At 32.7% G+C, this 23656-nt stretch overlaps 2 protein-coding genes across 2 annotated transcripts in view; one reads left to right on the forward strand and one right to left on the reverse strand.

The window, feature by feature from the left end:
* The window catches only part of LOC137923198 (OTU domain-containing protein 7B-like), a 42703-nt gene extending 22671 nt beyond the window's left edge, over positions 1 to 20032 (reverse strand). The window contains exon 1 of the mRNA XM_068766376.1: positions 19885 to 20032. The gene's annotated coding sequence lies outside the window, so the exon portion shown is untranslated. The remainder of the gene's footprint in view (positions 1 to 19884) is intronic.
* A 595-nt stretch (positions 20033 to 20627) lies between these two features.
* The window catches only part of sigmar (Tumor necrosis factor alpha-induced protein 8-like protein sigmar), an 86882-nt gene continuing 83853 nt past the window's right edge, over positions 20628 to 23656 (forward strand). The window contains exon 1 of the mRNA XM_068766375.1: positions 20628 to 20906. The gene's annotated coding sequence lies outside the window, so the exon portion shown is untranslated. The remainder of the gene's footprint in view (positions 20907 to 23656) is intronic.

Raw genomic sequence — 23656 nt, forward strand, 5'->3', positions numbered from 1 at the left:
AGTGTTAATACTAGAAAATACATGAGTTATCTCATTAGTTAATAACGAGATAAGGATGCGTTTACACTGGGTCAAAATATCAGTCAACATCTGTCTTTTGTATGCGGACGCGTTCTCGTGCTCATATATCCGTTGTTTATGTATACGAAGTGGCATGTTTTTTTAAAGATTACTATATAATCTGCAATAGGGACATGAAGAGGTCGTAAAATCAAAAATAACGCCTAGGATACATGGAAATACTATTTGAAAAAGTTATCAATAATATAATAAACCCAAGAAATAATATTGAAGCCGATAAAATCAAAGTTTGTAACCACATTTTTTTCTTGAACATTTTTAAAAAAGTAGTCACATGTAAACGCATCTTTAGATGTATTTACTAATACATTTCCATGCCTACAAAAGTATGGTTGAATGATTCATACATAAACTCTGTACAGCGAATATAGTACATCAAAGTACTGGACATAAATCTAATCTACATCCATGTCCAATAAGAGAAATCTCATCGCGTTGTCGTCACGGACTAATACCATGTACAATGTATATAGTGTTACCTACACGCTACAAATACAGAGATCAGTGCCAACGCAATATGACGAATGTACGAAAAAAATAAACGACGAAGCCGACGACACAGCGTCACCTACGCGACCCCCGAAATAGAATTGCGTTTTAAAATAACGACCAGTTCATATAAACCCTCGGTTCGTTAATATAGCTACATTTGCAAAAGGATTTCTTTTGTGTAGTTTAAGGGGACGGAGCTCACTGTATAGCGGTTACATCAACAATTAGTCTTTGCTTTTTTTGATACACTTTGTCTGGAAGAGCGTGCGTTATAAACAAGTAAAAAGGACAACATTACACTCTTCTATCTTTTAAGGTCATTATTATATCAGCCGATGGATGTCGTAGCGAGTCATAGACCTCACTGAAAGATCGCCATAATGACTCGTCTTACGTTTTCCGTTACTGGCGACCTTGATTATGCTGTCGGTCCTCCAAACGGGGGCTTACCCATGCCGCGTCTATCGGCTAATGGTCATATCAAAACAACTATTATTAATAATCACGTAATACTCCAAAAAGTGACTTGACGAACGGGCTCCCGAGGACCTTCGCTTGGACTATAACGGATAAATACTAATCTATTTATTAAAAATGCGGTATAAGTCGAAGTTGAGGTCTACTCCCACTCAGTCACTTCACAAAAAGATCTTCTAAGTGACCTAGTTGTTTGTCTCCTTATGGGAGGCCTTGTGCCTAATTACTGTCGATGTTTATAAATTCTTTAGTAATATCTATAGGATAACAGAATTTAAAATAATTTTTGGCGTCATTGGCTCAAAGTCGCTGAACGACCTAAGGCAAGACGAGGAGAAGGCTATGCTTGGTACTTAAACCGTAGACAAACGAAAGCAACCGACATAACCCAGCAGATCTAACAATGACCTCTGGGTCTTTAAGGTTCTGGAGTAGAAACTACTAACCGGCAGCTCAGACTAAGATCAAGTAAGTAGAAGTGTAGAACAGGTCTAATTGGAAATATATAGGAGAAACTTATGAGCAGGGAATGTCCTATTGGTAAAATCATAAAAAAGGTATTCAATAAAAAATATCTATAGTACGTTTATAACGCATATCGATATTAGATATTTAAAAATAGATTAATATACACCAGAGATAACTCCTTACTTTCTTGTCATTCTTTTTTAAATTTCATATAGATTAATGAAACTAATAACAAAACAATGCTTTTTATTATCTGATGTCTGATTGATGAGTTTCCACCAATGTACTGACTCATCACGATATCTCTGGAACCATAAGGCTTAGAGACTTGAAATTTGGAAAGGATATTCGTTTCATACATATAGCCGAGCGAAGACTATGGTCGACGGTCGTAATATGAACGCGCACGACCGAGGGTCGACTTTAGTCGTTAACCAAGAAATTTTAACCCATCTCTGCAATTACAGTTTGTTATAATAACACTAGGTGAGCGTAATGCGTATCTATATCAGCTTGTAATGTAAAATACTCTCATTACAAGTCTGTTAAAGAGCAAGACGCAGTGTCGCGGCAAGTAAGAGAGCTGTGGGAGTGCACTTTGATTATAATCGACGCTCGTACCGAAGTGGTTAAAAATACATTATAAAGTATAGGTCTTATAGGTACAAAATTGTCCAGAATTTCATTTTTGGCAAGTTAAAAGTTATTATCAAGAATGGATTTTATGAAATCACTCCCATGTAGTCCGAGTCATGCGAAGCGGGCGGGGGACATCTCGTTTGATATAAATGCTATATGGAAATGCTTTTTATAGACATTAGTATTACTTTAATATTATTAAATAAAAATGTTTATTTATTTATGTTCATAGAACATTAAAGGTGTATTGTGCCCGATGGTAACCTCATATTTTTAATTTCATATAAGGAATTGAGAACTGAATAAGTATATGTATAGCTGATATAGTCAATTTAAAAAAAAAAACAAGGAGTGTAATCTTTTTTTAACGATAGGTCACTGTTGCCCTATTGGCGTTTTCAGTTTCTGCAGATGGCACTTATCGTAAACCTCGTTTGTAAGTAAATCAAGGGCACACCTTAGAAGTTTCGACTCGAGCCGGCTATTTAAGAAATTTGGAGGTCGCCCGGCTCTTTGATCGTTCCAAGGGGAGTCCAGGTGCAAGAGAGGGGGCCTCGCGCGACCGCGTTTATCATTCCGACTCAAGGACGACTCGAATCTTGACTTGATCGGTTTTTTTTAATGGCCCCCGCTATTGGGGGCCTCTCGTTCCCCTATCTTTGATGGGACAGGGACTTTACGGGCAATTTATTTTTTCACATAGTTATTTATTATTTCCATTCTCTCCTTTCATTCTTCACATATTCTTTCAATCTATTCTTTCATGCCACATTTCTGCTATCTTTCCCTTTTACTCTGTGACCTTCCATTCCTCCCTCATTACATGTTACATTTTATCTTTATTTCTTTTCGTTTACATTTTTATCACATTTTGAGCTACATTTTATCACATTTTTTCTTATATGTCTATTTAAAGACTTGATCGGTTGCTATCACCAGGCTAATATTACTATCATTTCGTGTGTGTATACACTGTGACGTCACATTTGCTGATGAACGAATAATGAGGTAAAGAAGCAGCAAGTGAAAGTTGATTAATGAAAACAAACTTATTTCACGGTTTACGAAACAAGATCAGCGTACTTACTGCACACGACGTGTTGTCGGCCTGTATTTACGTAACGACGCGTAAGGAATCCTTATAAAGAGATGAGAACCGGCCCCAGTCGCCGGCTACTTGCTGCCAGCGTTCAAACAGCGACGTGGGCGAACCAGTGAGTGATTAAGGCATTAAACACTTATATGTTTTCTGCATCAATTGTCGATTTCCACCACTATAACGCAATTATGCAATTCCTTTAATGAACTAACTTTATTGCTAATAAATTAATATACTTTTTATTGATATTATACACTGCTAACGTAAGATTTATAATCGCAGTCGAGACGGTAGTGAAGAGAGCATTTGAACTGTGACGTAAAGAATCGGAGAATTCTTAAAACGTGAAACGGAAAAAAAAAAAGACGAAAAGATGATAATAAAAAAAAACATTAATTTAAAGCAGAAATATATGTTTTTGGAGACTGCAGGCACTTCCAGGGATAAATTGCCTAAATACTTCTCGTAAAACATTTACTTTTTTAATATGTCACTTTAACGAAAGTTTAAAAACTTGGGTATAATTATTTTAATAAAAATATAACATTGTTTTTCTATTTTTCTATTTCTATATTATATGTAGTGAAAATTTCACCCATAAGTATAAAACATGTAAAAATTATGAATAAAAATCAATTGTGCACTTTTATTAAGGACTAGACCAAAAAGTCTATCATCTGATGTTTTGTAGAATTTCGTATTTTTGGTGTTGTAAAGTATGTTATTAAAGGTTGTTTGAGACTTTTCAAGTTGCTAATATAATTCTAACAATAATAATGATAATTTTTTTTGGAATCTTTGCTAGAACAAAAAAATCGTTTTATAAAAGATATGAGTATTGTTTGCTGTTGGAGTGGTTAGTTAAAATATTTAGAATAAACAAACAAAATATACACGTATAAAAAGCCAATCATTTGCAGCACATAACAAGCATGCCTTGGACTAGAGAGCGCTCGTTATTTTGAACAGCATTGACCTTTCACAGCAACTTTCTTAAGTAGCTTATCGTCTTGATAAAAATCTTTTTAATTTCTGTGCTTTAAATAACTTATATATACGTCATAGGCTAACCTCCAAGATATAGGGGGATATATCATATTCGCCACGCTTGGCTGGTGGGTTTGTGATCAAAATGGTATTATGGTACGCAGAGGATGCTGCTGCCCATCCTCTGGAAAATTATTTGTAAGCAGTGACAATTCTAAATAATCAATGCATAAAGTGTGAATTACATAACATTGTATACTGGGAATCGAATCTGCGACATACAATCACAAGTCTCAGTCCTCTACCACTGTGCTGCCAGCACCTACGTGCTTTTACATAAATAATTAAACCTATTGTACGTGGAATACGAATTTATTCAATTACATATACACATTTCTTCAATATGCTCTATAGATAAATTAATATATTATTCCGTTTTATCGGTACAAAACTGTATGGTGAATTTAGAAAAATATCAACTAATTTTAATACAATATATTTATAAATAGTACTTATACAAGCGCGGATGCAAGTAGGAACAGCCATAACAAAGATCGAATCTAATGTTTCGAAGGCCATCGAATTAATTGTTAAACCGTGATGACGTATTTTGATACTTTGACAAAGGTCACTACCGTGTCGTCGATCAGTCAGACAATAAATTAAATATTTCATCGAAGAGATTCGATGTCTTCCATCTTTATCGTCTTTTTGGTTGAAATACCTTTGATTTTAGTCTGTGCATCGACCTGTACTGTTTTTTTGTTGTGATTACATCCAAATATTAATTATTGGACTTAGGATGGATTACATATCTTATTTTCGTCAAGATAAGATCACCTGTTCGGAAGATAAATGCATGACCTGATAAGAACAGACAAAATAAAACTCAACTAGACTTTTTTAAATATATTACGAAGTTAATAAACATTGAAATAGCGTGTAGGCGCATACAAAATTCCCATAGTCCTATCTTATATTTACAGTGTATTATCTCACCAACGTTCTTTGACAATTTTTAAAATCTAATAATAAAGGCCTTGTGAAATTTGAGTGGGATTCTATTGTAAAAGCGTATTACTGTTCGTAGAGAGATTTACTAAACACGATGAAGTTATTGAGCGTCCATCGAAGCGATGCGAGAGTACGGTGGCCTCCCAATCCTTTGAAATAGTAGCAGTAGTAAGCTAGGCGCTCTCTACGCCCTGCTGCTTCGTGACCACGGAACCAGTAAATACCATTTGGGCAGAAGTGAAAGTCCGGTACAAAAAAAATATCGATGAAGTCAAGTGTTAAATATTGTCTTAACATTATATACCCAACCTTAAAAGGCTTAGGTTACATACTTACACCACATTGTGTTTATCAAATTTCATGTGAAAATCGTTTTGTTTTAAAGCATGGATGCACAGACCGCAGCCATAAATACGCGACGGCAAAAATAATACTCTCGTACATTCGAAAAATATTGAATTTTATTCCAGAATAAAACCAAAAAAAATTAATTACCTGTACTTCTGGCCTCCGGCCCGCCATCAGTTCATGATTTGCCCGAGTGGCCCCTAGTCTTAATAAGTCTGTGCAACCATGTTTTAAAGGATATTGTGTATTGAGAAGCAGTTATTTGGTAAGTCACCCACTAGGTGGACTGATGGCATTGTTAAAACCGCGAAAAGACGCTGGATGCGGGCAGAAAAGACCCGCAATCGTGGCGATCTTTGGGGGATGCGGGCAGAAAAGACCCGCAATCGTGGCGATCTTTGGGGGACGCGGGCAGAAAATACCGGCAATCATGGCGATCTTTGGGGGTGCAGGCAGAAAGATCGGAAATCGTGGCTATCTTTGGGGAATGCGGGCAGAAAAGATCGGCAATAGTCGAGTTCTTTGGGGGATTTCTATGCCATGCGGTAGGCGTCTATTGACTGACATGATGATTGAAAAGCAACAGTTGATTTATATATATTTTTAAATGTTTACTTCTAGATACTATATGAGGAAAATAATAAATATCAAAGTTAATTAACAGAATATTATAATTTTGATAGATATTCTCGAGACTGTTACACAAGTGACAATCAAAATGATCGCAGATGACGCCAGTCTGGACACAATTGTCCGTTTTTTAATGCACAATACAGGAGTTCCGGTCTGCGCGTACATTCTGAATAGCAAACCGCCCGGTGCGTTCAAACGGCGTGGTATGCGGTCTAGGCCGTTTGAATGACGCCCAGCGCGCGGCGAGGCGGAAGTCTCGCAATGAATACCAAAACTAATCGTTTTACAATCTATAAATTTTAAGACCTTTGCAAAGAGACGGAGTGATACAACATAACGTTCAAAGCTCTTTATTCGCAGGGTATATGTTCCATAAATATGCCGCGAATACATTAACCGTAGATACAGAAAGGTCATTTATTTGGAACTATAGGGAATGTGTTCCTAGATGACAAAAAAAGAAACGAACATATTAAAAATCAATTTAAATGAAATTTATGAACAATTTCATGAACTATCTCAAAGCTAAGTAATGGTTTGAAGAATTTTGTTATTTTCTCTTGCTTGCCAGGTTTTAAAAGCTCTTTCAAATCGGACTGACACACGGTAAAGATTACAATTTGCCACTTAAAAATAAGACTTCGTTCCATAGACGGTTCGTTCCATGGACGGATCAATAATAAATATAAATAGTTTTTTCCTAACTCAGTATAAAGTGATAAATAATTTATTTTTTTCTAATGGAATGCGACAGACCAATTATTTCTGGCAATACAAAGTCTACAGGAACAGATGGGCAACAACAAATAATGTAAATATGTTCTAATTCAAAATTTGATTTTTACTTTATTAATATAGAAAGAAAAATAAATATATAAAGTTAAGTTAGTAAAAAATAAATTATATAAAGTTATTTTTGAAACCGTTGATATTTTTATATAGGCCTCTATTTTAATGGCAAATAAGCTATATATTTATCCCTTTAAAGATTTTATATCTATAACCAATCATCTTGTGTAATCGGATTAAAATATTCAACATATCTTTATAATAACATCATTACGAAAACTAGAATTGGTAGCCAATGCCATTCGGCACATTCCCAACACGGTGAGTTTTTACGCCACAATTTAAAAGGAGAACGAATGACCTAGTTAACACAAGGCTCGCAGAACAATCTTAAATTAGAATCTTCGTGTACATGGTTAGGGAGTCTGCTATTTCCATTTGATTTTATTGATTCAACTATATACCAGATTTTTTAATATTAATTTTAATCGTTGTATCTTTATTCATTTCAAATTCTCACGCCAACATCTATAAATTATTTTGATATATAAAATATAAAAGTAGGTTGCACGAGTTGATAATAGTTTCGTATAACATAGTACTAATATTAAAAAAAAGTTTGCCTATTGTAGGCATTGCACAGAACTGGCCATAATTATGCAACTTTATACTAACTAAACGGTATTAATTGAAAAAAAAGATAACAAAAAGCAATATTATCCGGCGTTCTAATTAAAAATAAAAACTGATAGGTACAACCTATTGTATGTTATACTAAGATTTTATGCTTTCGTTTGGTTTGATTGTATGCTTTTTTTGAACCGGATTGTCAGTGCCGCCGAAATGATATTTGCCAATTTCGTGGAGTTTTGTGATATCAGCGCGCAGAGGGCTCCTAGCCTAAAACCTCCTTTAAAGTATAGAAGCTCTAGAGCTTCCGTTCTTCCTCGGTTCGGACCGCTACATTCTATTTTACCGGATTGGAAGGTCGCCGAAACTTTTAGTTTGCTCCAATGACTAAATATAGGCTTGGAGTGTTACTGCTCAACCGCATAGCTTACCGAAACAAGGGCATCCAAAAATGCCGAACCTCGGACAGGCTGGTTGATATTGCCTGGCTGATATTACTACTACAAATACCGAAAGCGTTAAGACTGGGAGAAGTGGCTGAAAAAATCCCAGCAACGGTTCTACCTTGTATGATCGGGGGGTCGGCGTCCCCCGTGACCGATGCCACCAACCTCGCCATATTCCACCTCGTTTTCGATCAGACTATTTGATTATTACTACTTATTAGATTATTTGTTTGCAGGTGGGGGTACCTACAACCAAAGAAGTTGTGTGTTGAACGGCAGACTCAAAGTAATGAATAGATGACCGTTTTAGGAACTAGGCGATTGTAGGCAGTTCCAGGTCGACATGCCTTTTCCCCTACTTATGAATCTGTTCCGTACTACCTGTCTCTATACTAAATGTCTATTTCCGTACTATGGTTGTCTATAAGAGAATACCTTGAGTGTTAAGGGGAGACCTTATCGGATTTTTTTATTATTAATCTATTTATATTACTTTTGTTATGTATACAATACTCCTTGTATTGATATAAAAATTATGTATTATGGCTGTTTGTGTATCTAATTGACATTGCCAACGGTGTCTATGGGAGGTCATTATAATAACCGAAGTAATTATAATTATAAGCACGTTCAGCACCAAGCTTGCAATTCGTAACGGCTGTTCAATTCGTAAATGTTTTTAAATATTTTTAAATACATTTAGTTAAAAATTACTGTAACCAAAATCTCTATTACATATTCCGATTATACTGACCAAGAAATATATTGTCTATATTTTTAAAAGAACCCGCGGAATCTTCAAATTCCACTTTAGTTGCAGAGTAAAAGTCAAAAAATGTCTTTTATATAATCTGTATAGTAAAGACTGTTTCGTTAAGCAATATTTTTTATTGTATTTGCAAAATTTATTTATTTTAGTTATAAATTAAATTCGTAAAACTTACAACGAAATTAAATATTGTAATAAGGCAACCTAAATATATGAACGCTATTTACGTCTTAAATATACAATTCTTTTATCTATATATACTTTGAAAATTCAATCGACGCTTACTTGCCAATCATCATAAACAATAAAATCAGTGATTGCCTTAGACTTTAAAGGTATTATTATGTTTGTATTATTGAGTAAATAAAAAATAAACCATGAAATCTATAAGAATGTGGTCTGTGTCAGTATATTCAATTTGCATAGTCCTTCGCGAACAGTCGACCGCGGAGAAGCATTTCAGTTTTATGGCCATTGTTTTCGAGCATGCGAACTACTTTACGATGCGTGTCTGCTAACGCAAGATTGTTTTTATTTATATGCACCGACGCTACATTGGCTAAAGCGTTTGATTAGAACGATACCTTTGTAACAGAGACAGAGAGCAAGCAACACATAGTGCTCAAAACATTTTACAGTAAAGGTTGTTTCTATCTGTGATGGGGACAGCTAATATTAATAATATTTACTCAGATTTGTATGCAATAAATTGTGAGACATTCACAACTCGTTGAACGGTGTTCGGGCGACACTAACGCCCTCTTTCATAAGCGATGTTCCCACTAATACTTTTTTCAGGATTACCATACATTATTAATGACTTGCGGAACCCTCACTTAATTTTAATGATTGCAAAAAAAATATTCCACACACGGATGATGTCTTTAAATCATAATACACGGCAGAACTTTGGCTATAATTATGGCAACAATTATCAAGCTGTCATTGAGTGCTGAAAGACATCATGTTTGTAATCGACAAAGCCCAGCAGATTTGCAAGTTGAAGTGACAGTGAGCATGCCATGTAGCGCGCACAACCCACAGCGGGGGCATGAAGGTTTTGGAGTGGAGGCTACTAAGCTGCAAACGTCCAAAATCCAAAAGGTTAACAGATGAACTTATTAAGGTTGTCGGAAGTCGCTGGATTCGGGCAACTTCCGACCAGTGCTCTTGGAAAGCTACTTGGGAAGCCTAAGCCAAGCAGAGGTCCTACAGCTAAAATGATGATGATAAAATGTTCATACTGATTACCTTTGAATTAAACATAGAAATCAAGATATAGTTTCATTTATGTGCTAGGCAGTTTTATTTTCTGTTTTATTAGGAATTAAACGACGCAGTTAATAGAGAAAGTTTACAGTGACAATTCTCCAATTGATAAAACATGTAGGCAATGGTTTGTTTTAAGAATAATGTTTTCAACTTTGGAAACAACCTCAGTTTGGGTTAGCCAATTAAATAACTAAAAACTTTAAAAAATTCGGAACCATTAGGAATTACGAGACTTCTGTATTATATTCCGCATTCATTAATCAATAAATTGCCTAGACAATTGGTTGCCTTGTGAATTGAAACCGAGAAACGATGAAAGGCGATTTTCCACTTGTAAACAACTAATTCAGGGCCGTTAAAGTGTAGTTTTTTTACTTCAAAGTATAATTGATAACAATAAATACTTTTTTACCAGCAAGAAAGTAAGCGAATAAGACATCCCCACCTGAGCCACTCGTAATAATGCGGTACCATAACCATATAGTTTTGTCATTACAATATTATGAAACTCTACGTGGATATTTTTTATATAAATTATAAGGATATTTAGAACGTCTAGCAGTCTTTTTTTATTTATAGTCGCCATACACCTCTGCCCTAAAATGGCAGAGACCTTGTACTACTACTTTCTTTTAGTTTTTTTTCTTAATTTCCTAGTTCTTTCTTCGCTTAATTTTAATGTCATTATGCATGCGTGCAAACTATTTGTCTAATAGATGACATTTAGCGTGATGATATAGCTTGTTCGTGTTTTATGTTACTTATCTACACCAATAACTCGCTTTGCGTCGTTCCGTTTTGCGTTATTTTCGAAGTTGCGTCGCTGCCTAATTAGTACTAATTTTCACTGTGCGTCGTCAGATTTTCGATGTTGCGTTGTTTTGGGCGATGGAAACACTTTAGTTTCTAATTGCGTCATGCCATCAAAACTCGGGGATTCCCTTTCAAAATAAAAATCAACGCAATTTGAATACAGTTTTAATTTCACTTTGTTTTGCTAATTTTAAGAGTTCAGTTTTAATTACGTAGTGAGTTGTGCTTTTTTTAAAAGAGAATAATAAATTTATAATAATTTTATGTATTGTTTCTGGTTATAAAAAGGTAAAAATTATTTCAATTTATTTATTGGCAGAGTTATATTATTTTTGTTTTTTAAATGTTTACCATGTTCAATTTTTTAAAAAAAAGTGGTATTTGCATGACCCGGGTACCTATCTTCCCTATCTATATAATTTTCCTTTATACAAAATTAACATTGGAAGGCCTATGGTTGAAATAACGATGTATCTCGTTATAGACGCCAGTGACCCTCATCGAGCAGCCAGAAAAGATTAAACCTTTCAGTCATCTTTACGTAGTAGTCATTAGTTTTGTTTTCAATATCCTATTTTGATAACTGCGCTCGAAAAATTATGGCAATCATATGGGCACGTGCGCTGAATATAGATTTGATATACGAGTACCATATGAGTCGCATAGGTAACAGAACCGTTGCACAAAGCTACGCTCGTCTCGATTATTTTATTTTTAAAACGTGACATACTAGCAGAACGATTCGTGCAATCTGCTCTGGAAATAAATTCGTACTATGAAATTCATGTTTTCTGCATATCTATACATTGTATTAATGTTATAATAATTCCACTATAAATACAAAATATTTATTCAAGTAGACATTTGCAAACATTTTTGAATCGTCAATTATTAATAGTCAGTCCGTTTATAAACTACCATCGACTCGGAATGCTGATCTGCTAAGATCTGGCCCGTTTAACAGTTTGGTTTGAAATACAAGTCTCTTCCCAGAGTGTACACGTTCTATAGTTTACGAGAGAGAGAGAGAGAGACATCATAGTTTCACGTTTTGATTTATGCATATTTTTATACATTAAGGGTCATTCACCACAAGTTCACATTAGTAGAAGAACGTCATAGGAGCCTAATTTGTAACTAGAATCCGATTGAGCTATCCTATAATGGTATCCTATGCTTCAACTTAATGCTACGAGGGTTCCAAACACACGTTTAAATGAGAAGTGTTCATAACAGATTCGTTCACTACTTTTATTACTTTACATAGGTGTGTATTATAAAACCGTACACAATTGCCTACAAAATAGTTATTATATTAGTGCTACTACATATTTGTTTTTGTTCTTTTAATTAAAAATATATATAAAATTGAAAAAAAGTCTAATACGGGGTCGATCTTTAGACATGAAGAAATTTAAAACTTTGTGATAGTTACGATTTTAAAAATGTACAATTAAATTACCAGATCGAGTCATACATAGATATTACGTATAAAATATGAAAATATAACCGTTATATTAAACGTATAAAACGTGGGCGTTGAAATGTTTATGACGACATTTACCTTAAATGCTTACAGCTCCATGTGATCTGTAAAATTATCTCATTATATTAAAACGTACAACTAGCGGTCTAGTGTTATATTTTTGTCATTTATTATAACTTATTAGTTAATCTTTATGTTCATGAATAGCCCGCTGCAAGGTATAGGCTTGCTCAAAAGATCGCTACGATGACTAAGCCTGGTACATGATAATTAAGAGAAATTATCGGGAAAGTATTGTAAAACTACACATTTGCTTACAAGAGTTGGGAATGTGGGATTTTTACTAGGGCCGGGGCTTACTAGGTCTTGAGGAAGTAGGTCACAACACGAAGTCCGAGGTAGAAGTGTATATATTCACTTACTCATTCTCTGTTGATGTAAGTGCAGTTAGCCCGAGGACTTTTACAGCTCCATCTGAGCCGAGTTCAAGGAGCAGAAGGGTCTTGTGAACTTAAAAACTAAAAAAAAGGAAGCATACCAATTACATGAAGACGTTCGCACGTAGCAAAACGCTCTACCCGTGTAGAGTTGTGTTATGAATGTTTTGATTATCTGTGCATGCGGCTTGGGACAGCAGCGCGGACCACAGGCGAGCCGAGAAGGGATTCCGATCCAACCACGGTTCGTCCACGCTGTTCGTGGTTAGGAAGCGGGCGGCCGCTCTCTAAAAACGGGTGTTATGGCGTGGTGAGTAATGTTTGGTTTTGTTGTATATGACCCGGTGATATGTGTGAAGTGTCGCAGGTTCAGTGAGCTTATATTCATTCGAGTTTCGCCCGTATTTTTACCGTCGTAAATGAACAATTTTTTTTTATTAAGTTTCCCTTTTCGATGCGTTGCTGACGATGACGTAATGTTGTTCCTACAAGAGTGTGGAGTCTAAAAATTTATATCGACTATGTATTATTTTTCCTTAACGAATCGTTTATCCAAAAAGTTCTAAATTGCTTAATTCACGCATCATACACTAAATAGATAAAATTGTCTCAATCCCCCACAAAAGTTAATAGTGTTCATTAAAATTACCGTCCGTAGCTAAGACCGTGTTATATATGTGTAGCAATTTCTTCATAAACTGTGTGATTATGAACAGGTAAGAATATCATTTTAGGATGGCCCTATAAGTCTGCTGTATAGCCGCCGAAAGAATCTTTTTTTACTTTAAATGTTAATTTGCCGTCACATATTATTATTTTTCGGGTCGCCAAAGACTGATGCACAGAGGCGTATTGAATTCAGCATTAAAACTCAATCTGTGACGTTATTAACAAAATTGACCAGGCATTTTGCCAGAATGTAATTGAAAATTTTGATAAAAGAATCGACATCTGTTCGCAAAGCCGTTGAGGACATCTGTTCGATATCATTTCTGTAGTTGCCAAACTGTACTTTTCAAACGATTTAGGTACGGGGTGATAGTTGTATTAGCTTTAAATGGGTGAATATATATCTTATTTTAAATCAATTATTTTATGGTGCGCCCTATGGTATCAAAGGTTTATTAAATAACGTTATAATATGTATAATATAATGTAGGTATAAAATATTAAAATATATCCGTTATATTTCCATATTGAATATATCGAACGTGGGTGTTGAAATGACTACGGATACTAAATAATGTTAAATGTTTACAACTCCATGTAGTATGTAAAATTATGTATTTGCTATACTAAAACGTATTATTAGCAGTCTAATTTTATATTTTTTAGTAATTTACTAAAACTAAGTTAATATTCATGTCCATGTGTAACTCTAAATGAAGAGTGTTACAATTGTTCAGATGTCTTTTCAGCCGTAAAACATGCGTTCACTGCTGAATATAAGCATTCCTTCAGATTTCCAATAGGACAGGTTGGAAGCGGCCTGCATCCAGCCTTCCGATGAACTTAAAAGTAATGTTATAATTCAGAATAATTATTCTTTTCAACAGAAGAACGCCCACTGCAAGGCACAGCTCTGCCTGAAAATTGCTGCCGCGACCGGTCCTGCGCTGTCTACATCCAGTAACTTCTAAGATCTTAACCATGTCGTTGGTCCACTTAGTAGTGGGTCTACCCACACTGCGTCTACCAGCTCGTGGTCGCCACTCGAGAACCAGAATCACTGCTAGTTATTATTTATAGTGCGATGTCCGATAGTAGCCGTGACATAGCTATACGTTATAAGAATAAAAAAAATACTATCGCGACAAACTTAGGCGTAAAGTCATTTAAGATCTGGTATCATTTGAACACAACAACATTTTCGCATTACAACTAAATATATCAGCGTTCCTAAAATATGAACCTGGGTTGGACAACGTACCTCTAGGTAGGTGATCGTTTGTCAAGGGGTGAAAGGTCTCAATAAAAAAAGTCTGACCAGTCAAGGTCAATAGCTTTCAGATTACGAGCTTGCCTAAGACCTAACATGTCCTTGGTTCAACCGCTCACTGCAATATGATAACGCCTAATGTTATCGACCCTCCTTTCTTACACGCTTTTACGCAAACAAAGAATAACATATTTTTACGTGCGGTTCTAATGTCTATAAACATGTATAAACCCACGTACACGTCTGTATTTAAAATTATAAATTCTATTACGTTAGAATGTGATATATTGTTAATTTTTATTTAGTGATAAATACTTCATATACAATTTTTTTTATATTTCATTCTAGCTGACTCGACACAGACGTTGTCTTATCTTAGTTATAAATAATAGATTCGAATGTTAAAGACAACTGTTTTACCTGCGTAATTATAAACAACTTCTGTAATTATTACTGAACCCTCTTCAAATTAGTAGGAAACTTGTAGGACAAAAATTAATTAAATAGTTAAAGTTGTTCTTAATCTGTGTGACCAAGGGGAAATAGGGATTCATTGATATATTAGGGGGATCGGAAAGTAATGTCGTTTCTGCGCATGTCGATATATGATTGTCATTTGGTAGCTCATAGGAGCTCTTAGTTGTATACTAGATGGCAAAAGGTTGTTCATAACGAAGGTGAAAATATTGTTGATAAAAAACAAAAACTTGTTAAAAATGTTGTCGTGTGAATTTAACTTAATAAAGCGACATTACTTTCCGGTCCCTTTAATATATTGATTGATTATAGGTGTAAAAGCTATACAGGGATAGATATATAAATCATAGGTCAACAAAGTTATCCAATCATATATAAGTCATATATAAGTATAAAATGATCAATCACAAATGAGTTATATTATTTTTTTCTATTGCAATGCGGCAGGCCAATAACTTCTGGCAATCCAGTCCGTAGGAACAGATAGTAAACAATGATCAATTTTAATTTATAGTGATCCGTATATAGCAAAAAAATTCTTAGTATATCGTAATTAATTATTATTTCTAAAACAACTGATTTTCGGATACAATACATTAATTGACCGAAAATAAGCTATACATACAGCCGTTTAAAGATTTTACACCTCCAACCAATCATCCTGTATATTCGTATATACAACTAAGAATTAAAATATTAGATTAAAACTAAAGCTTTTTATTCAAAGCCGTTTGAAAATACAAAATCGTAAATTTGCGGTCGATCATAAAAATGTCAACTGCTATAATTGTTCAGTGACAAATATGACAAATATATGTTTTGTTTAAAATTGTACACTATATTTAGTAATGTATTATTAATAACAATTAGGTGAAATGTTCCAAAAGGCAAAGAATAGAACCTTGGACTTTGAACAATTAGAAGCTAATCTAAATATGTCACTAAACATCCGTCATTATTTTCCTCTAATCCACACGTCGGGTCGTGTTGCATGACCGTGTTTATGACCACATACTACTTCACCTTGCCAGCTATTTATATAGACACACGTGGTTTGAATTATTTAAATGAGCGGACAAATACCAAAGTGGCGATCTACGGAGTTAATGACAAACAATATCAAGTAATGCTAATTGGCGTTAAGTACTTCATTAATTTATAAAGGTACAACGCAATTTTTAATTTGTTCGCTACGTGAAGTTAATGAAACTTAAATCCCCTTTGCGGGTTATATTTCGTAAAATCTATTACTTAGCTGATATCTAGTCGACTAAAAGTATATGCCTACTAAATTTCAAGTCACTGAGATTTATGGTTCCAGAGATATCGTGATGAGTCGGTACTTGATGGAAAACATTATACATATAGACAGAGGATAGAAAAAAAAAAAAAAACAAAATAATGTGCTATGAAATACAGAAGTTTGTAATAAATTAAGTAAAGTGTAATGAAATAAAGAATACAACAGAATATTAAATAAAGACAGAAAAATCGAGTTGAACAACTAACAAAAAAATTTCCATTAAAAAATTAAACATTTTATAATAGGTAATATAATTATACATAAATACAAAACATGAACTTCTTTGTATTAGCACAACATTTTGTTTTAGATGCTGAGTACATAACAAACTATTAAACTCTTTTACAACTTTGTCTATTTCATAATAAAAGGAAAAAAAAAAAGAAAATGGATTTATTTTTTCTTCTTAATATCAGGATTATTATCATTTTAGTCATTGGGTGTCCACAGCTGGAAATAAGTCTGTTATATTTTAAAGAGGTTGTCTGTTCATTTTGTGGATGGATGTACTATGCTTGGTCTTGGCTCCAGAACCTTAAGGCCCTAGCGGCCACCTGTTCTGCATGCTGTGTCCGGCACACTACAACTTCAACTTGCCAATCCGCTTATTAATATGCGAACAGTAAAACGCAACATAGCCCTCTCACATGACAATGAATGTAGAAAGCAAAACCATTATAAATGTTTCATTGAACTTTCATTTTATTTTTTGTTTAGTGAATACGTGACTGCATTCCTATTAATGAATCGGACTTTGTCAACAATAGTATTATTGTCACAGCTGTATACTTTTTCCTAAATAAATATGTTCTAGAAATACATCACCATACTTTAAAAGTATGTTCATAATTTTCCAACATTTAAAGCAAAAATTATTTTCAAAAAATTTATGTAAAACAACTAAGAACACAAATCAAAAGTAGCATATTCCCACACATACTCTCATCATCTTATTTTTAGATATTAAATTCTAGAGACAGCTTCAATAAGTTTCCAATAGGTAAATAAACTAATTGAATTGTTTTTGCAGGCAAAAAAAATCCAACTATCTTTATTCAAGTAGGCATTTACATGCACTTTTGAATCATAAATTATTTTAAAATGTTAAGTAAGCTACCATTGGATTGCTGAAGAAAGTCAACAGTTGCTCTTTTTTGATGAATTTTTTTTGTGCATTATTATAGCAACTATGTAAATGACTTAACAAACTAAATTTTTAATTGTTGTAATATTTCCAATCATCCTGTGATAGCTCTTTTATATGTAACATTATTTTTTTTTGTCTGAAGTGCAACGGGTCAATAACTTCTGCCAGTATAGTCTAGTGGTAAACATAGTGAAGAATAATTTATTATTAGTACAAAAATAATTCATTTTTGCAGTAATCTGAATTGTAAAAAGTTTTTTTTGGTAGGGTGTACATACATGATTAATGGATAGTGTGTACCATTAAGTGACGTCAAATGAGAGCTATACATTCACTTCTTTAATATAAAATATGCTGAATGATTACATTCATAAAGAGAACACAAAACAGTGGAAGCTTATTGTATTGAAAAAATTTAAACAGACATCCATCTAACTTCTTATGTATTGAAAAAGGTGTCTCACAACAACACAAAATACTGGAGAGAGGAAAACTGTGAAGAATTTGAAATTAGACTTTTGTTTAAAAATTTGGCTTAAATCTATTTTTGTTCCATTAACATTATTCACTTTACATAGGTTTGAGGTAGCAAAGCTATTAAGCAGGAGAACCAAACATAAGTGGAACATACACATGTTCCTCACTACTTGAAGGAAAGAAAATTGTTTAAATAAGAACCAATAATTGTGTAATGTTCACAAAGTATAAGCAGGCCCCCTTAATTGGTGGATAAAAGACATATTCAAGGTTGGAGGAAGTAACTGTTTGCAGTCCATTCATTATGATGGTCTTTGATGGAAGCCGATGTCTTGCAATGATCATACATCAGCTGAAAGTTGAAAATGTTATCACAATAAACAAAGATGTTTGTGAATGAAGCAAAATATTTAGAATATTTATTTCTATTTATTTAAGAAAAGGACCAATATTTAGCCACTGCTGCAGATGCAGTGGTAGTTATGCACATGCCTATTCTTACTGAGGATGGACTTCCACAAAATAACATCTGATTCCATTAAATATTTATATTTATTGTTTATAAAAAGTGAATATTTCATTATAGGAGTGGTAATTTAAAGATTGACAAGATTATCTAAAAATTGTGTAATACAATTGTTGTCTTCTTATAATTTAGTGCATTTATTTCTGTTATTAATTTTGATACTACATTATTGTATATATTGGCAAAATTTAAAGTCTTTGTCTAACAATATATATATGACTAATTCTTAGAAAAAGGTGTCATATTATTATCTATATTATCTTAGTCTTATAATATTGCACATGTTATTATGACAAAAATACTGATAATTTTTATCACCACTTCAACTATGAACATTAGCTAATGGAAAGAAATGTCCTGAATTGATAAGAAATTAAAAAAAGTAAAATTTGAAAATAAATTATTAGAACTTGACTACCTGTACCTGAAATAGTTATTCCGAGAGATCTATGGAAATAATTAGAGAATTTCATATACTTATCATTTTGGAAACTATAACCATACATTGTTTTAAATAAACATTAGTTGTTAATATTCATAACATCAATATTATGAGATGTTACGCGTATGTCGTAATATATAATGCTATTTTATATTTACATTGTTTACACAAAGTTGTGGTATGTGTTAACAATGTGGTAAAGAAAACAAAAGAAAACACAAATGTACAAATACTCTCAGAGTTCATAGGTGTAATATAAATGATAAATCCGGCATCTATGTGACATTGGCGTAAAATAATTTAGGAAAGAAGTAAACACTTTTTTTTCTAATATTTACAAACAATGTATTTTCCTGTATAAATAAAATACGTATATTAATATAAAATGTTGAAACCATTTACGTATTGTGAAATTAACATATTTATATAGTGTAAGATAGAACAGTACAATGAAGGTTTGTTACGAAATATTCTTAATTTATAATAAGGATAAATAGCTTTTATTTTAGTTTTAGTCAAGGTAAATACGAACAACGTATTGTCACATTACATCGCAGCATTGTTAACTACGAGCTGAAGTGAAGGTCAGAAATAAACCTAAAATATGTACGACAATAAACGAAATTTATCGTCACTGCAACAAAATTATACAACAGGTGTTTTAATAACAAAACGCAAGTTTGAAATACTAACCTTTTCAGTGTTCAATTATCCCAAAATGGTAGAAGAACACTTTCACATAACCAAAAATTTTTTTTAAATAAAATAAAAATAAAAAACACTCAATATTTACATCAACGTATTATTTACAAATACACACTTTCTACAGCGCGGAACACTAGTGAACGACTATAAAGTAGACTGCAAATAAAAGATAAATGTTGCCTTATATTTGACTATAATAAATACTTATTACATACGAGCAATTACTTATTTATTTTCTTATTTATTTTTGATGTATTATCGATTTTATAGAAAATAAATAAAATTTACATTCATTAATTTGATAACATAAATACATTATGATAACTAAAGATTACTTTTCAAAAATTATCTAGTCTTTTAATTGATTTAAAAAAAGTTTTTATTTCTTTAAAAATATGTCAAGCACAAATCTGTAGAGAGATAATAAAATTTATATTCTTTGTTCAATAATAACAATTGTAACAGAAGATATTGATTATTTATTTATACCTTCAGTAAAATATTAAGGGTAAATTATTACTAAATAAATGGATTTCTACATAAGTAAAAAATATTAGGTACAAAATGTCATTAATTCAATTTTATTACATAATTTTTATTAATTTCATAGTATTTATTATTATTTCATACGGTGGTAAGGTGTGGGTGAGATATGGCAATACAACGGTTTCAGATTTCCGCCGGTCAGCTAGCTGTACAGTCTATGTTCACAGTAGTAGTTGAAACCTATGTTCAATTGAGTCATCTCGAACGCACGTCCGTGGGCGGTAACAAAACATCGCGCTCAATTGCATCGGCGCGCTTATTTACAAATAGTAGAATCATAAATTATGACTTAAATAATTATTTGTGAAAACCGAAAGTGAAATTTATGAAAAACATTAAACCAATCATTTATTGACTCGAGTAAAAATATATTTTTGTGAAGATGACAGCCTCTACTATGATTGAACTGGAGTCCTGGATTATCTACCAATGTGTTCTGAATGAATGCCATGTGTCCAATAGCTGTATGTATTTATTCTCATTTATTATTATAGTATAATATTATTTACCTCATTTACGAACGCAGCTGTAGCAGCGTTTTTTCTCAGTGTAATTCATTGTTTATCAGATTAAAATAAAACATTAACCTGTTATTAGTACTGTATGTATTCATGAAGTTTAATGAATCTTTCAATTATTAAAAACGTTTAGTGGTTTTGTCACCGTGTGAGGTAGGTGGTGGTGGTAACAAGTTTCATTGACACAAGCAACTGCTCCAACGGTATGTTTTTAATTAATATTAATTGGTGACCATGTTTGTTAATATCACGCGCGGTTCTCTCCACTTGTTAGTAAAAAAAAATTCTCTTCTCAGTTTCTTAATGCTTCATTAATATGTAGTATTTTAAACTAATCTTCGAAAATGAATGTTTTAATCGGAACAATAATATTCGCACTGATAATAAAAAAAAGATTGATTTTGTTTACGTATTGTATGTTTATAAATAGGTTTGTTTATATTAACCATATACATAAATATTTAGGTCTAAATTCGTAGATTGATAAAAATTTGCGACGCACTAAATTATTGTATACTACAATAATATAATTGTACTTTTTTAAAAAATAAGATCGCCATTTTCGATCATTCGTAATTATAATGTTACCATTTTTTGTAATTTTCTATAAACTATTAAATACCATATGTATGATAAAGCGCATAATTATGAAACATGTTTTAAATTTTCTTTCCTTCAAAATTAAAATTAGTACATATGTTCATCAAGGAAAACTGCGCGGAAATATTAATTACTTCGCCATTATGGAATACATGCAAATTTGAAATTTGTTATTAATAAATTTACTCTTTTTACCTTTATTGTAAATAAACAGGACATTACATAAAAAGTAATCACAGACAAATAAGAGCGCACAGGAGGCGGTCTTTTCGCAAAAGGACGAAATTTAATTTAATATTTTGTTTGGATGATAAAATTATAAATTTTAATATGGTGCGTTTCTACGTTTATTTAAATTACAATAATTGAATATATATTATTCATGTCACAACTATTACCAGTTTTAGGATTCTTGTTTTTGAGTCGTATATATCTAATCTGACTGGACTCGGGTGATTATATTTTATAATGTGACATGAGACAGATTTTTAATTAACGGTTAATAACATTCGTAACAATGGAATTATTCCGTGATCTCTCTGGAAGAACTACGTGCGAAGTCTCTCTAAGCAGCATATGAACGATATATAAAGTTTACAGACGAAGGTTCTGAATAAAGCACGGAGAGTTTCAAATGCATTCTGATTTATAAATATCATACAAATAAGAGAAATTATATGGTAGTAGGTTTAACATAGTTAGGAGGTAACCAGAGTCTCGATAAGCTGTATGTCGTAGGAAAAATAGAGAAAAAGAGACCAAGAGGGAAATAAATAAGCCTACCTGTGAGACGAGCTGATGTTCTAAAGGAGTCCTAATAAAATAGAGGTTTTGATGCGTCTCCAGTATTCTATCACCTCGAATTCACGGATAGAGAAAATGTCAATAAGACGAAAGTGAAATGACAAACAGATGCTTTGAGAATTGGTAGATCGGTAGTTCGTCATTTTCAAAAATAATATTGCAGTCTTCTCGGACCGGTCGGAAATGACTGCATCTTCTGACAATTCTGTCGTTTTTTTACCTTCTTTAGTTCCTTCGATGTGCTAGCTGGTCCGTGGTCTCCACTCCAGAACCTTGAGGCACTAGTGGCATCTAGTAGCTAGTCTCGTAGTTATAGCACCATATAAATTGATATATTTCAATAATTTCCATTGATTGAACAAAAACAATTGTTGTATGTGCTGAAATGAAAAGAATTCTAAAAGTAATTTTTATAAATATATTTAACAATTTGATTCCTTTTTAAATTATTCTATTTAATAGAAGCAAAGTTTCGCAATGTTTCTGGAATATTCCACTCAGACGGCAGCCTTTTCGTAATTTCATTTTATGTTAATTCGTCTGCATTTTGAGATTACTTTTTTAAACAGAGTATTGCGTTGAAATGAGTATTCGTATTTCGTCTAAATTAACTAAATTGTTTCTTTTGTTTCTCAAAAATTAAATTATAATTTAACCCAGATTTCTACTCCAAATGTATGTTAAATAATATCATTTGTTATATAATACATCGAACTTTATAAATTGCTTATAAGCATGCGTCCTCGTTTTAAAAATCAGTATAGGTGAAAGTATCAAAATCACTACAGTTTTTTTTTTCGCATGGCAGTTTTGTATTCAACAAAAACTAATAACGACAAAAGCTATTATTATTATTTAAAGTTATTTCACATTTTACTTCAACATTGCAAGTTTAAGTTTAACAAGTTTAAATAAAGCTTTAAAAGTTTTTGGTATGTTTTTATTTGCCTAGTGTTGTCATATTTTCTGGTTCATACACACACATTTAAGATTAATACGTAAAATATAACTATACAAACTTGATTTTAGCAATCTTTTATATTTCAAATAAATAAAATTAAAGTGTCTGTTTGTAATTTAAAACTAACGGCTTTTTACCACACGCATGTGAAAATAATATACGGCACATACATTAAAATTTTTGTTCCGTCTAATCTTTGAAACGGCTGAACCGATTTTGTAGAGACTTATACTGGCAGGTGGCTGATGTGTTATAATAAAGAGTAACTTGGGCCATATTTATTTCAGAAAAATTCTAAAACAGAAAAAAACTAAATGAACTGAGTAATTTC

Source organism: Battus philenor, unplaced genomic scaffold (assembly GCF_028537555.1).
Source record: "Battus philenor isolate CCGP_79_NKW_IND1 unplaced genomic scaffold, ilBatPhil1.0.hap1 SCAF_21, whole genome shotgun sequence".
Classification (NCBI taxonomy): Eukaryota; Metazoa; Arthropoda; class Insecta; order Lepidoptera; family Papilionidae; genus Battus; species Battus philenor.